The following is a 16093-nucleotide window of genomic DNA, read 5'->3' as shown; positions in this document are numbered from 1 at the left end:
CTGTTTTCTCTTCACATTTCAAAGGGCAACAGTCAATTTTCTTTCAGGTGGGACTTTTTTCTTTTTTTCTACTTGGTTTTGTGTTGTATTAACTGTATTTTGCTGAAAGTGTTTTTATGCTGGTGCAAATCTAAACAAAGAAAACTTTTATGCAAAATAAACAAAATAGAATGTACTGAGCCAGGATTTCTTTGCAGGATATGTTCCTTAGGCTACTTCTGAGAGGTTATTTAGGGATGGCTGTTTATCCCCTGGAGCCTGACTTCATTTCTTGGTGAAGTGAAATGTTTCTGTGTTTAGTACCTTGCTCTGCCACCGCTGGGAATGGCTGGATGTCAAATATTTACCCCTGTGGGATCGAACAGAAATCAGAGATGCACGGAGAAAATAGAAGTCAAATGCGGTATCCTCAAGAATTGGCAACAATTCAAAGGAAATGGATTTTAAAAGAAAATATTTAAAAATAAAGTGATAGCATAGTGTAACTTTCTTTATTGGAATGAGGGAAAACCCACTAAAATATAAAATTACTTCAAGCAGAAGAGTATTTTCATCTTACTGCTTTCTTAGTGACCACACCCATTCCATTTTCTTACCTGGCTCAGTACCAGGCCCAGAGGGAGAGGTTTTAAATTTTTATTTTTTTAAATTGAAAACGGATGCTGCACCTTGTTTTTCAAGCCTGCGTTTTTCATCAGAAAAACAAACAAACAAAAAGAACACCTCGCCAAGTATTAGTCTGGTACCTATGCAATCACATAAAACCTGGGAATCAAAACTTGGCATTCAGCTTTATAGTCACATTGGAAAAATCAAGAAAGTTCCAAATAAGTTTGTTGTCTTCCCAGGACGTCTCCTTTCAAATTGTGTGATTCTCTCATCCATCTTCTCTACAGAGTTTCCTTTGGCGTTATATTTCCTGTATTGTCAGAAACGAAGCTACATTTAAAAGGTTAAATCAAATAAATCCAGCTACAAAAGGGCTTATAAAATAATCATAGTTGTGAACAGCAAGGAAAGAGGACAACCACTAAAACCATAAAGGGAATACTTCATGGATGGCCATGCTTTAACGTTCACATGAGCTGTGTAACATTAGATGCTTTTAAAATTCAGAGGACAAAGTACAGGCATGTTTGTGCATTTCTCTTTCATTTGACAAGTTTTTTTTTTAGTTAGGTCTGGACCAGATACTCTCTGCTGCTTGCACATGTGTAATAGAGGAGTTTGCTTTGGTGGTGTTTTCCACTTTCAAACTTGTGTACTATCAAGACGTGAAAACAATCCCACCTCCTTCTAAACCCCAAAGTGACACCAAATTCCGGCTTGATCGCCTCAGTCTCAGAACCAGCATCCATTTGAAATATTGTCCAAGCAACTTACTGGTATCTTGGGAAGCTGTTAATCACAGACTGCCCTGCCTTCTGTGAAACTGACAGCATTTGGAAGGCGGCTGGGCACACTAAATTTAAAAGTAAATGTTTGGCAGCTTCAGCCGTCCTCAAGTTTGGCAAGGAGAGTATAATCAACAAAGGGGCATTACTTTTAATTGTATTTAAAAATATAAGTCCCTGCAGAATCCAGAGCTGTGTGCTCTGAGAGGCCCTTGTGCTGTTTGCCCCTTTGCACCAGGGGGGATGCAGTTTATACAAGCAGGCTTTGTTTTAATTAGTGCAGCAAGCAGCCTCGCTCCCCACCTCCTCCTTTCAGTGCTTCCAGTTTACAATTGTCCATAACCCCCTCAGCTAAAAATTGTTACTAAGAAGAATTTCACAGAAACCAAAAGAAAAGGGCCAGCAGAGACTGTGCTTTTAAAGAGCTTTTCCAGACTGACTCGGCAGAGCTGTCTGCAGGGAGTGAGTCGTTGAGCTATTATTACTCCAATGGCTTTCAGCTCCAGGGATGTCCCCCAAGGTTAACAAGATAGTTCAGTTAAAAATAACATTAAATTCTTCTCCCTACCCCTTCCCCCAAAAGGGGAAAAACAACAACATGCCCACCTTTAAATAACATTAAGGATCTGGTTTAAAGTGACAAAGGCCAGAAAATTCAAAATTAAGGGGGTTAGAATTCTATCTCCAAGCCACGTCTTTGAAGGAGAATAAAATCCAGACTCAATGAAGTGAGTTAAGGGTAAAGTACCAGCTTTAACCCAGCATTACAGAGCTTTTGTGCCTTCTGAGGCAGGCTCTTCTGAATGTTGAAGCAGTAGATAGCAAAAAATCGTGTTTAAAAGAGAAACAAGTTAAGGTGGGATGAGAATCACGTTGCATGAAATCGTAGTCTTGGACAAACGTTGTTTTACATTTAGCAAAGAAAAGCACTTGGTTCTTGTGCGCTAATCGAAACCTTTGTCGTCTGATTAATTGTGCAAAGGATTTTTTTGTGCTCCATCTTTTCCCTTTTGATTTTCAACATTGCACACGCCCACAAATTCAAGTCTTCATTTTCATTGAAATCATGTTGAACAATCACTCCTTTTATTCTTTAATTAAAAAAAGGTGCTCAGATGGGAGGGAAAATTTTGTCAAGTATTTGAAATTCATGCTGTGTTGGACCACTGGATTATAACAGCTGTGAAGGTGTCATTAGAGGCTTTGCATAATCAATGACTGGGTGTAGATCAATATCATTCATTTCCAGGACAGAGACTGGTTTGGGACCTGTGTTCACAGTTTCCTTCAAGGTATACAACCATGTGGAGTAAGGACTTCCCAAATGAGGATTTTAAACCGAAGTATTTTCAGGGTAAAATGTTTACAGTCTTAAACTACTTTGATTCCATTATATTTGTGCATATTTTAAAAATATAAAATTTAAGCATTTTTGAGAAGAAATACTATGTATTCATGTGATATCAAATAAGCCTCATTTATTCACTTGGAAAATGAGTATAATTTTTAGGCAATTATCAGTGTAATCTTTTTCTCCCTATTAAAAAAAGAGAAAATTTCTATTTCTTGTTTGTCTCTTTCTAACTCATTTGTTGTAAACATCTCAAACTGACCTTTTAAACTCTAATTTTATGCTGAAATGAATATTTCCATTATTCCCAACACTGATATATCCATGGAGCTAAAGGAAAAAAGCCATTTCCTGCATATTAGTTAGTGAAAATTTTTACAAAAGATCTATCAGTGGGTGAGGCGACATCATGGTGTTTGCAACCATGTTTGGTAAAATATGATAATCAGAGTTCTCCAAAGCTGGATGTATATCCACAAGTAGCAAGCTGCTCCACTGTGGTCCTGTCATTAAAAACAAACAAACAAACAAACAAAACAGTGTTGTGCTGTACTCTCTGGGCTCCAGTGGCAATTTGACTTAGACATTTTGCATAACCCTGTTTTTCACATGTGAAGACGATGGCACTAATCAAAAATAGCAGCATTTTCACTTTAGGTAGTTTTTTTGTGTGTTGTTAGAATGGATTTTACAAAGCCATCTATGGTGTTTTGATATCTAGTCTCTTCATAGCACATTTTAAGTGGTGGCCAGGTGGCTGGGATTAAAGACCCATTATGTGGCCAGAGGAGAGAAATCAACAGGCCCACACAAGAACTAGACCTCTAACACCTGACTTCATGGTTGCCCTTACTTTAAGAACTAAGCAGCTTTATTGATATGAAACATACTGCCATCTTGCCTTTTGAGGAAAGGGTCCCATCCTCAAGTGCTGGACGTTTGTAATGGGGGTACTAAGTGTGTGGTTTAGAGGGAGGGCAGAGGTGGGCTTCAACATCTGGCACTACCTCTTCACTAGCTGTGTGACCTTGGTAGGGCTGGATATTTATTACTCCTTTCTTTTCAACTTCATTTTGTCACCTATATAAAAAAAAAAGGGTCAGCCTTATAAAGTAGGGTTACATAAAAAAATAAAAACGTATTTATTAGGGTGACTGAGAAAAGTACTTAATAATGGTAGCTATGATTATTGTTATTACCATTTGGTCTGGAGTATTCTCCCATATTTTTTGTCACCCTAATTTTAAGCTTTTAAATTCCCTAAGAAATTTTGGAAAGTTTAAAGGCAGAAGTGGCCTGAAGAAACTGGTTATTCCTGTTTTTTTTTGTGAAGTCTCAACCCATTCAAGAGATCCTTCAGACATCCTGATGAGGAAGGCAGAAGAAAGCTTCCTATTTGGAAGCTGCAAATTGCCAAAGGAGTCTGAGAAGTCTTGAGGGTTGTGTCCTGCATCTCTGACCGTAAAGAAGGGATGGTTGTGGCTGCCACATGGAGAGGGGAGATCCTGGCCATGGCTAGCTACACACTTATTTGGGCTTTTTTTTTTGTTCCGTTTATGACAGAATAATAAACCTTAATTTTTTTTAAAACACTGAATATTGTTCAAATACTTGTTCCAAAGACAGCAGAACAAAGGAGATCTTGGAAACCTGGATTTGGATTCCGTATCTTCTGTGACTGACCAAGTGACTTTAGGATCCCACAAGTGGACGCAGTCAGGGTAACTGGAAATAAGATATTTTCCAGAGGCTAGTGACTGGCCATTCTCCAAGTGCTGTCACCCCAAATAACCACCTCCATTTCTTCCTTTCCAAAATGAAAGAGCCAAGATAGCTTGGATGAAGCCTAAGCATAGCTGTGTGACCCTGGGCACATCATATAACCTCTTTGCTTTTTATTAGAAAATGAGGTTAACAATGGTCAGCTTTCTGAAGATACAGGTGTTAAAACGAAGACCACTTTAATGTCTTTGTTGGTGAAAACTATTACAAAAATGAAATGAGCTCTGTATCCTTCTTGCTGTAGTCAAGATGATGGATAAATATATATTTTTTTCAATTCACTTATCCTATTAACAAATGTTAAATTACAGTGCTATTCTATCGGTAATTTAGGCACATAGAGAAAATGAGGCTATAGTTTAACCCAGAGTTTCCTTCCTCCAAGACACAGTGCAGTGAACAGAATCACTGAAATGAACAGAATCATTCTCTGTCTACACGTTGGGCCTATGAGTACATAAGTCGATATGATCCGATCCTGCTGAGAATTAAATTTCTAAAAGAAGTGCGAGGGAAACATTGATTCAGATAATGGCTGCACTTTTCACTATCAACCTGAAATGTTTTTGTCTTAATAATTTTGTTTTTTGTTTTTGTTTCTGTTTTTTTTGAGACAGAGTCTTGCTCTGTTGCCCAGGCTGGAGTGCAGTGGTGTGATCTCGGCTCACTTCAAGCTCTGCCTCCCAGATTCAGGCCATTCTCCTGCCTCAGCCTCCCAAGTAGCTGGGACTACAGGCACCCGCCACCATGCCCGGCTAATTTTTTGTATGCTTTAGTAGAGACAGGGTTTACAGTGTTAGCCAGGATGGTCTCGATCTCCTGACCTCGTGATCCGCCCGCCTCCGCCTCCCAAAGTGCTGGGATTACAGGCGTGAGCCACCGCGCCCGGCCTCGTTTTAATAATTTTGAAAATATTTCCCTAAGGGTTCTATTTTCCAAAACCGTCCTTTATGCATTTGTCATTCTCAAGTTCACCTAATCCTGTGCTTCCTAATGAGAGTTGTGAGGAATGTTAAAAGAAAATACACGCAGGAAAAGGAAAAAAGTTTTCTCTCATCAAGCTTGGTATATATTGGGTGTCTTAGTCTATTTGGACTGCTATACTGAAGTACCTTATACCAGGTAATTTATAAACAATAGAAATTTATTGTTCATGGTTCTGGAGACTGGGAAGTCCAAGATGTGCCAACACATTTAGTGTCTGGTAAGGACCTATTCCTCACAGATGATGCTTTGTGTCCTCACATGGTGGAAGGACAAAAAGATTCTCTCAAGTGTCTTTTACAAGGGTTTAAACACATGAATTTGTGGGGGAGGGGGCACATACATTCAGACCATAGCATATTGGGTAAACAAAGTCACTTTTCTATAGTACAATACATCTTAGAAACTTTAACATTTTAATATTCATTATGGATCTTTAAGAAGGGGGGATATACTATTTAAGCATTACTAAAATGTATTTTACCAAAGAAATATTTGTTTCAAAGAGCATCTCCTATAAACAGTGGAACATACTCTGTGGAACTCTGGTTAAGACATAAGAGTTTTAAAATCTAAATTCTTAGCCTGGATGGCTTGTGCTTCCACAGTGTACAGTCATTGATCCTTTTGTTAATCTCTGTAATGCTTGGGCACAAATAGTGTCAGCGATAGAAAGGTAGAGCTAAGAAAGGGGTGAGCAGAGGAAATATTTTCAGATGACTAAGATGGGGAAGTTAGGTCTTTATGCAGGAAGTCATAGATATTTTGGAAGCCAGAGCTAGAAACACACATGGGAAACTGCAATCATATCTGACAGATAAAGTCAAGCACAATCCCTGGTCCCAGACATCAGCTAGACAAATGTACACAGGATAATATCTTTTGGAGAGCACTGGAAGACTTAAAAGAAATAGCCAATTTCCCACTATCAAAGGAAAGCTGCCCAAGGACAGCCAAGTGTTGAGGCTTTGAAAAAAAATTTTTATATGTAGAAATAATGTGTTGTCACTGGAGAAGATTTGGGGAAGGAGAGTAGATTAAAGAAAATAGAAATTATTTGTCCTCTACTATTCAGCTATTTGCTGTATATTCTTTCAGTCTTTTCTCTATATGTATAAACATATATATCTTTTGTATATTTTATATATATTTATAAAGTGTAATGACTTTCCCATTTTAGCTCATTAGAATGTCTCATTAAAAATCTTTGAAATCACACTTTACAGTGGTTTACAAAATATTTCATCACATGGATTTCTGGTAATTTCTGTTTTTGAACTTTTAAGTTGTTTTCTAATTTTTCACTATTATAAATAGAGCTATTGTGAATATCCCTGCACATAAATCTTTGTCTGCATTTGTTTATTTCCTTAGGATGGATTCCTAGAAGTGGAATTATTGTATCTAATGGCTTGGATTTTTTCAAAGCTCTTTATACACTAAAACCTAATAGCTTGCCAGAATATTCATATCAATCTACACTCTTATGGCATATGTAAATGGACAAAGAAATAATGACTATAGTAGTTTAGGTATCTCTAGATAAAAGCATCCAAAGGAATTCTTCCCCCCCCCAAATTGTGAGAAGATAAAGAATTTGTCAGGAAATTATTACACTCACTCTTTATTAAAAATTCTGTACATTTTATATAAATATGTATATATCAATTTACAGTTTTGTCACCTAAACAGTTGACAGTCTGTAAGTAGTAACAATGAATTACTGTATTTAGTTCTAACATTTTTTATATTTGCTCTATGAAACTTATTACCCCATGATGTGCTCTAACCTGGGGTTTCTGCTTTGAGAATTTTGGGGTTCTAGTCATAGATTTGCTTAAAATGAAGTTTTTGTTATTAGTATCTATCAATTTTGGATGCCTAGTACCCTCTCATTTGCTTACTTCTCTGTTCTTAGACCTCACCTTTCCACTTGTTTCCTCTTCCAGAAAACACTTATTTTCTCATCCAGAAATTCTTTCTCCATATATTTTCTCATTTCATTTAGATCTCTGTTCAAATATCACCTCTAAAAGAGCATAATTCCTGCCTCACTCTTTACACTGCTTTTTTTTTTTCCTAGTAATTATGATTTGAATTTATGTTATACATTTATTTTTTTGTTTGTGTGTTATTCTTCTCCCTCTCCTAACAAGAATTAAAACTCCATGAAGTCAGAAACTATGAGTGCATTATCTGCTACTGTATCCCTAACATATCCATAGTGTCTGGCACTTGGTAGTGGCTCAGAAATATTTGATGAATGAAAGAATAAAATAACTTTTCCCTACCTGACCAAAGCTGTTTACCTGTTGAATTTGCTAAGGAAAACATTTGTGTAGCTGTAGCTTTTTCTAAGTACAACAGTCTATATTTGCCTTGTTCCTGGACTGTGTCTCTTTTCCTGTAAGACCAGAGATTTTAGTCAAGGCAATGCTGAAAGGAAGAACACTTAAACACCATTTAATGAGAAGAGTCATTTCCTGCTTAACATTTAATCTGTAAATTGATCTCCAACTGAACCAGAAGTATGGATACCGCAATGCTTTATGTTCAACACTTTTTACATCTGCCTGGACTCGGGTCCTATTATTTACTTATGTTATATCTGATATCATGAGGCTGGCTGGACAAGAAGCCAGATCTAGAATAGATCTGTGGTGACAGGGATGCTGGGTGGGAGACATGGGAATCTGGTCAGTATGAGTAATGTTCTCTATGTTTGTGGTGCTTTGAATATCTTATATTTCTCTCTCTCTCTCTTTCTCTCAACCTCAAGGAGCAACCTCCTACTTCTACGTAGATAGGAAGTTGACATTCAATTGACCCCATCATTTATGATTAAAGGCTGAGAAAATATGACACGAAATATGGTTTGGGGTTGAAGTTATGAGTTCTATTAGTTTCATTGTCTGTACCTAGGAAACTAGTAAAAATGACTTAATTCTTCAGTCTTAGTTACTTCCTCAGAAAAATGAAAAATTCTGTTGACCTCTGAGTACCTGTAATTCAAATATTCTAAGATTATGATCGATGGCAGAGCTTCCCAAGTGTTTTCTATGGAATTATGAATTGCACAAGATGTCCCTACAGGACAGAAGGGTCGACAGATTCCATTGGATAAGGACAAGTAAGTCAGAGTGAGTCAGCGTGTCACAGCCCCTTAAGAAATGCAGATCTTGCATTAGCATGTTAACTATTTATCTATAATAATTATAGATCCCCATTCCATCTTATTTATAGACTAAAGATTTTCAATCTTGTGTATTTGTTCTTATAAAGGAGTAGCACCATTTTGATTATTCTATGTTTCTTCTCCTTAGCATCTTCAGATAAATTACAAATTTCTTAAAATTTAATGGTTGAAACTATATACTTATTTGGGTAGAAGATACGGTTTGGAAACATATAAGGCAATGTTCTGTTAGTTTTATGTATCCTTCCTGATTATAGCTAAAATTTTATTATCTCTTGCAGTAGCAGCAGCTTCACTCAAGCAATCCCTTTGGGGAACATCTTCAGACATCTCTCTTAGAAACTTCTTCCTTAGAATCTACCTCCCCAAAATGTTTTCACTCTGTAGCCAGGACCAGAAAGTAGAAATCATTTCTTCTCCCACCTAATATCCTTTTTATGTAAAAATTTGTTAATACTATAGATCTTTAAAAAAAAAAAAAAAAAAGGAAATGGAAGTTACCACTTAGATTTTTGCTTGTTCAGAATAAACATCCCTAGGTCCTTTACCTCAGAGGTAGCAAAGTATTGGCCTATGAACCTCCTGCTCAAGTTTGGAGACAGTTTATTTCATACAGTGATTTTGTTGTTGTTATTTGTTTTATTAATTGAGCCAAGACATAAAAATTGGGAAGTTTTATATAAATACCCAAATTTCAATTTTCACTTGAAAAAATAAGGAGTAGTAGTAACACTGGGCAAACATTTCTACAGACAGTAATTGGCTAGTGGAGGGTGGTGCTGCCTCCTTTAAAATAGCATAGGTTTTCCAGTGTGCCATAGTCCCCATCACTCCTATTGTGCTGCATTTTCTGAGATAGACTATCAGTTTTTCTTTACCCTCAAGCCGACACTGATTTTCTCCCTAATAGTAAGAGAAATATTTTTCTGCTTCTATTCTATTTCAGGTATTTACACTGGATACTATAAATACTTGAGTGGACAACTCCTGCTTTAAATCTTACACAAATGACATGGTGTCAATTTTTTTTCCCATTCTGATTTCTCTCTTCTGAGTGAGGTTTATAGCCTTTGTTTGCCTTAAATATACTCATAAATGAACACAGTTTTCCTGACGTTGTCCAGCCAAAATATATTACAACTTGTTATGGACTAGGTTGTGTCCCCCGACATATGAATTCAACAGATTCATATGTTGAAACCCTAACCCCAAATGTGACTGTTTTTAGAGATGGGCTTTTGGGAGGTAATTAGGTTTAGATGAAGTAATGAGGGTGAGGACCCCATGATGGCATTAGTTCCCTTTTAAGAAGAGATACCAGAGGGTTTGCTTCCCTCTATGTCCACCATATGAGGAGACAGCAAGGAGGAGGTAAGGAAGAGGCCTTCACCAGGAACAGAAGTGGCTTGCACCTTGAGCTCCAGACCTGTGAGAAAACAAATATCCATTGTTTAAAAACCATGCAGGGCTATGGTATTTTATTATGGAAGCCCATACTGACTAATATACAAATATAGCCAAAGATTATTTACATGATATTAAGCAGATGATGAAATGAGAGAATAATAAGTCTGCCAAAAATGCTAAGCTATTTTTAAGCATGCTGCTCTTAAGCCAGGGCTCCCCTATTAAGCCCTTATTTAGTGGCTTTTCATCCCAAAGGAGAGCACCTTAAACAGATCTTAAGTCACCTGTTAAGATGTGCTTCAGTGTTGAGGAGAGTACAGGATATGCATTCAGAAGAACTGGGATACGATCTAGGCTTTTGCCTTTATTAGCTATGTACTGTTGGTTATATCTTTGTACTCTGGGTCATAATTTCCATATCTGTAGCAAAATTGATGGCATTATATTACTATAACCCAAAATAAAACAGCTTTGTCTTATAGACCTTGTTCCAGCTCTGAAAATAATGTATTGGTTTAAAAGAATTCTCCTATGGTATGTTTCTTTAACTTTCCAATGCTTCAGCACATTCCTGAATTTAGCCTGATACTCTCTCAAAAGTTTATGCTGCTTCTAAAGTCTTCCTGGTTGGAGGCCTTCCTGGTCACTTTTTGTACACACTCTTCTTCTAGCCTGAACTTACCAAATTCTTCTGCTTTATATAACTCTACTTTTTTCATTGAGATCAGGTATGAAAAAATATTTAATTTTTGATATCTTTCCACTATTGTCTGCCAGTTTTCTTTTTGAGATTTTTTTAGGTCATAGAATTAGTCCCACCCCCTGCCTTTTTTGTAGAGATGGGGTCTCACTATGTTGCCCAGGTTGGTCTCACTCTCCTGGCCTCCAGCAATCCTCCTGCCTTGGCCTCCCAAAGCATTGGGATTACAGGCATGAGCCACTGCACCTGGTCTAGAATTATCCCCCTTTGCGTGTTTACTTGTGTATTTGTTTTGACCTTCTCTTACCCTCCTGATATCTAGCATACTCCATTTAATTATGCTTAGCCTTTCTGTCCCCTCATTATCAAGTTACTAAAGATTACAAGGTCATATTATCCCAATCTACCAAAAAGAGAATCTAAACATTAACTTAAGACCATTGTACTTTCTCTACCTTTGGGGACTAGAAATCTTAAGTGAAGGAAGTCAGGAACTGGCCAGATGCTTTGCTTTTAGCCAAATTAGATTTCCAGTAAATACTTCTAATCATTCCCAGATACTCCGATTTTAGTGAAATGCTATTACATACTCAATGGCTGATCAATAGAAGCTTTAATAATAGTTAAGAGAAAGGGTAATTACAGTCTGAAATTGTAAGCCAAAGGTCTCAGTTTAAGGAAAAGACTCAGCATACAGGAAAATAGAGTGTCCACTTTCTATATTCTAATTCATCCTAAGCCCTGGCCAGAGTAATAGCTGTTTACATTTTGCCTAAGGATGCAAGAGTTGGTCTCATGAAAACCTGAGATGACCTTTGACCCAATGTTTTGACCACTTCTTGAGTTTCTTCCTATCCCTGCCTCCCATATTCTCTTTTCTTTGATAACTGAGAAGCCAAGGCAAGGGTGGGACTTTTCTGGGAGGCAATTTACAGTCAAGCCTGCACATGAGCAGCAGCAAAAGGAACCGGGCATCACGCAGAAACTCACAGAATCAGATCTACTTATTTTGCAGACTCAAATGACAGACTTGGGAAATTGGGTGGTGCTTGGAAGTGAACCGTGCAAACTTTGCTCCTGCCCATCTCTCTGCATGCAGTGATGTTTGTCCAAGGCACAGAAAGAGTCTGCAGCTGAGAGAGTCCAGAAAACAAAGGTCAGTCCTGGAAATGTCACTTGTATGAATTTTGAAATCAAAGACATGCTAAGAGAAAGCAGAATAACTATAAAACATACATCTGACTTTGATTTCTTACCTTGTCATTGTGTCATGACATTTCGTTACCATAACCCAGATTCCCTTCAGATTCTTCACTACGTTTACAGTCATGATACTGGTGCTTATTGCAGGGCCTAAATACCTGCTGCTGGTTAGTGGGATACACATTTGACGACAGATCTCCTCATTTTCGTTGTTCATTCTCTAGGACTAATCTGCAGTTTTGACTAGTAGACAATAGTAATTCATGTGTAAAGCTGCCTCACGTGATAAGCACAACCTAGTAGATAAAGTATGTCTCTCTACTCCCAAGAGAAGGGCATGGCCCCATGGCCTTGACCTAGTATCAAGTAAAAATCACTGGCAAGGCAATATAGTAAAACTCCCATCACGACTGGCCACATCCTATTAGGGATCTGAAAAATTAAAGGAGAGAGGTCTATAAGTCTCACCTTCAATATAAAAGCAATAAGCAGCTACATTGAAAAGCGTAGTAATGGCCTAATTGTTTGTTGTTCTTAGTCCTACCATGTGAAAAAATTGCCTAGAAGAATTTAAAAACAGCTTACGTGCTGAATATAAAGAAACCTAACATTTTAGTGCTTCTCAGCATGGTTTCATTACATTTCAAAGCCAGCTTTCTCTTTTTTAAACAAATGTATGTGAGATACTACATGTGTGTCTACTAGTTAAGTGTATCCATGTTACTCCTACTGCATTGTTACTCAAGGTTGAAACTAATCACTTATCCCACATTCATTTTTTTTTTCTTTCATTCTCTTCAGGAATACTTTTTGTAATAAACCAGTGGAAATTGGGATATTTCTACGTTTTAAATTACATTTGCCATTATTTTATACTATAGTTTTCTACAATCTGAGTTCTTAAAAGTTTGTTTAAAAAATTGTATTTGAAAACCATTTTGAATATATGTGCTCGTTAAAACATGATTAATGTGATCACTTCTTAGTCAGATAGTTTTCATTAAACTTTAAGGCAAGAACCCTGGAATGGAGATTTCAGAGTGTGTACCTTTAACTCAAAATGGGACTAAATTTAATATTGGATTAACAGGTCATTTGTTGTTTAACGATGTAAAAGTTCCAGTAAAAATAATGGCTCATGAAACCTTAAAATACACTTAATACAACATTTCGAAAGGTAGAAATCTTATTTTCCTTCATGGGCACTTAGAATTATAGTTGAAGGAGCCCAGGAATATAAATAGAACTTTTTCTCCTGAGTAGAGGTGTTACCCTCCACCTGGCTCACTTCCCACTCAGGTAATTACACCAGGCCTTTTGAAATTATCCCTGAAGTTCTAATTAGACGCAATCTTCTTTGCCTCCTGTTGTAAACTGCTGCTTTGAGTTTTGCTCTGGGGTGGGTTTCATATCCATGCCCCTTCCCCTTCTTCCTGACTATTCTTGTGACTTTGCTAATTAATGCTCAAAATAACACTGTGTGATCTGAAAGGGGCTATGGAAGTGCAATGTCTTATTATCTCTACCACTGACACTTTAACAAGACTTCTGCAGTTAAGCAAAGGGAAGTTGAGAAGGAAAGAATCAACATTCCATGACAACTATACCACCAGTAATATTGCTTGTTTTTCCCATGAATACTTCTCTAGCAGCTATTAGGTCCTCTAGAAGAGGGAGCTTTGAACCAGATGCTGAATCATTTTACAAGTGTGAATGATGTTATTAACAGTTCACTGTGTAAGGGTAACACCTGCAGCAGTGAATTATCTTAATCAGTTTTATAAAATATTTTAAAAATCATGTCAATGAAGCACCAAAACCAAGAGAGAATTTCCCTTGAAACAAAGTAGATTAAAATCATGAAATATGCATGTTTGCAAATTTATAATAATTTTCCTGCAGTTTTTTTCATGAGCTGTTCAGATAGGCTATATCATCTTGGAAGTTTATATAAAAATTTTCTGGAAATGCATAAAAAGTATGTAATTCCTCTGTTGTGGCTGCTTTAAAATCATTATCTAAAATATGAAATATATGCATATAAGTGTATATGAAAGGTGATGACCTTAAGGCAGCCCTAACAGGGTTTACGTATTAATATGTGTATGTCATAAATTTGTCTAATATACTTGCTGCCTTTTCATCCATTTTAGGCTGCTGTAAGTTGTTCAAAACCCTGTTGTGCTCTATCACCTATGACCTAGTTAAACCTTTTTCTTCCTGTGTGGTTGCTTATGATGTAGCTTCCTTGTTCCTCATATCAGTGACCCCAAACCCCAAACACATCATACATGCTGACCACATAAAATCTTAATGGTCAACACCAGGGTCACGTAAATAAGGTCCTCCCTTTGTATGTGTTTTCTTTCATTAAACTAGCCAATCCACAACTTCTAAGAGAAAGCCTACGGGATCATGCCCATGGACCTTAATAAACACATAGTCCCATAAGTTCTCTCTGTCCCTCTCCCTCTGCTATCTCCCTCTTGCTTTTCCTTCTCCTCTCCCTCATTTCTCCTTTTTCCTTCTACCCACCATCACCCTCTGGCTGAACTCCCTGCTGCCTCAGGATTTCCCCATCAGTTTCCCTAAGCTGTTCTAGGACCAGTAAGTGACAATGGTCTTCTGTTACATACATTTTAGTTTCATTTCCTCATTGGGTCTCACTTGAAACATGCATTCCTGAACCTAACCTTCTTTCCAGTCTGGGTTCTTTTTTAGAGAGTGGCTATCTTGGTAGGAACAAACTGGACACAGGTCAGACGAGTGTCACAAGGGCATCTGCCAGTGTAAATAAGATTCCTGTGGAAGGGACACCTGGCCTCAGGTCACTTGGGTATTAGGCCTTCTGCCAGGATAAAGAAGTATCCCATTTAAGACACACTGTAAACATCTGCAACCAAATCCTTTGAATTTCTAGTCAGGGCAGGGTCTAGAGCTTATGGCCACTCTCAAAAAGAAAAATCAAGACTAATTTAGAAAGAAGGGTATAACAAATAGAAATAATATCCATCAAAACTAGAAAAAATTAAAAATTCTACAAGAGGAGCAATGTTCTCTTTATGTGTTTGAAAGTCTAAGAAAATTTATTATTCTGCAAAATTTTATGTGTCAGATAACATAAATTGAAACTGCCCCAGAATATGCTTTTATTGAAATTTTGTCTTTTTGAGATGTTCAGAAATGCTTTATAGGGTTGAGACATGTCAGAAAAGGAATTAAAAAATAATCTCTAATTTTAGTAAGTGGCTAGAGTTTGCATTGTTTTCAACTACTTTTTAATAAATTCCAAGGTTTGGACACTGAGCTTTTCTATATAACATTACTGACAGAATTAAAATGACATACCACAGAAGAAGTAATTCAGCAATTTAAACTCTTTAACAGGGATAATAAAGTGAGAGTTTCTGGAAAAAATATCTTGTGGATTAGTTCTTTGCCAGCAATCTCCTTTTACTTGGAGAAAGATCTAAACTGTTAGAGGTTTTAATTTTTCAATCAAGTATGTGACTATTTTTCTTATTTTCTGCTGGGAAAAAATGGTGGGCTATTTCTTAGTCTCCAAAGGTGGTCAGTATGGAATTAAAGCATGACAAGATTAAAGCCAGTCCTTGTAGATTACAAGAAGAGATTTACAGATACAAATTCTGAGGCGCTGGCATTGGGCATCACAGTGTTATTACCAGTTATATTCTGGTCAAGAAGGTAAGTGCATGGAAAGTGAAAGGGAGCAAAAACTTCTGGGCCATATTATGCTGCCATCAGACATTGAAATTTTGTTCAACTTTCTTCCTCTGTTGTTAGTGCAGTGTACGATTCCAAAACCGGGACGTGAACTGGATGGTTACTCTAGTGATCTGGCACATACTTTGTAAATATTTACATCATAAAATTTAGAGCCTAACATTTAGCTATGATGTTGACACTCCAGTGCGACACGTCCAAATGTTCCCTCACATTGGATCAAGGCAAGTAATCAAAAAATAGGAAAATATTTGAAGAAAAAAAGACATGATTATAATGAATTAAATACTTCCCAATACCTACATCAAGTCAGCTTTTAATTCACAATATCA

The sequence above is a fragment of the Theropithecus gelada genome, chromosome 15, assembly GCF_003255815.1.
Source record: "Theropithecus gelada isolate Dixy chromosome 15, Tgel_1.0, whole genome shotgun sequence".
Classification (NCBI taxonomy): domain Eukaryota; kingdom Metazoa; phylum Chordata; class Mammalia; order Primates; family Cercopithecidae; genus Theropithecus; species Theropithecus gelada.
Note: the sequence above shows the minus strand (reverse complement) of the source record.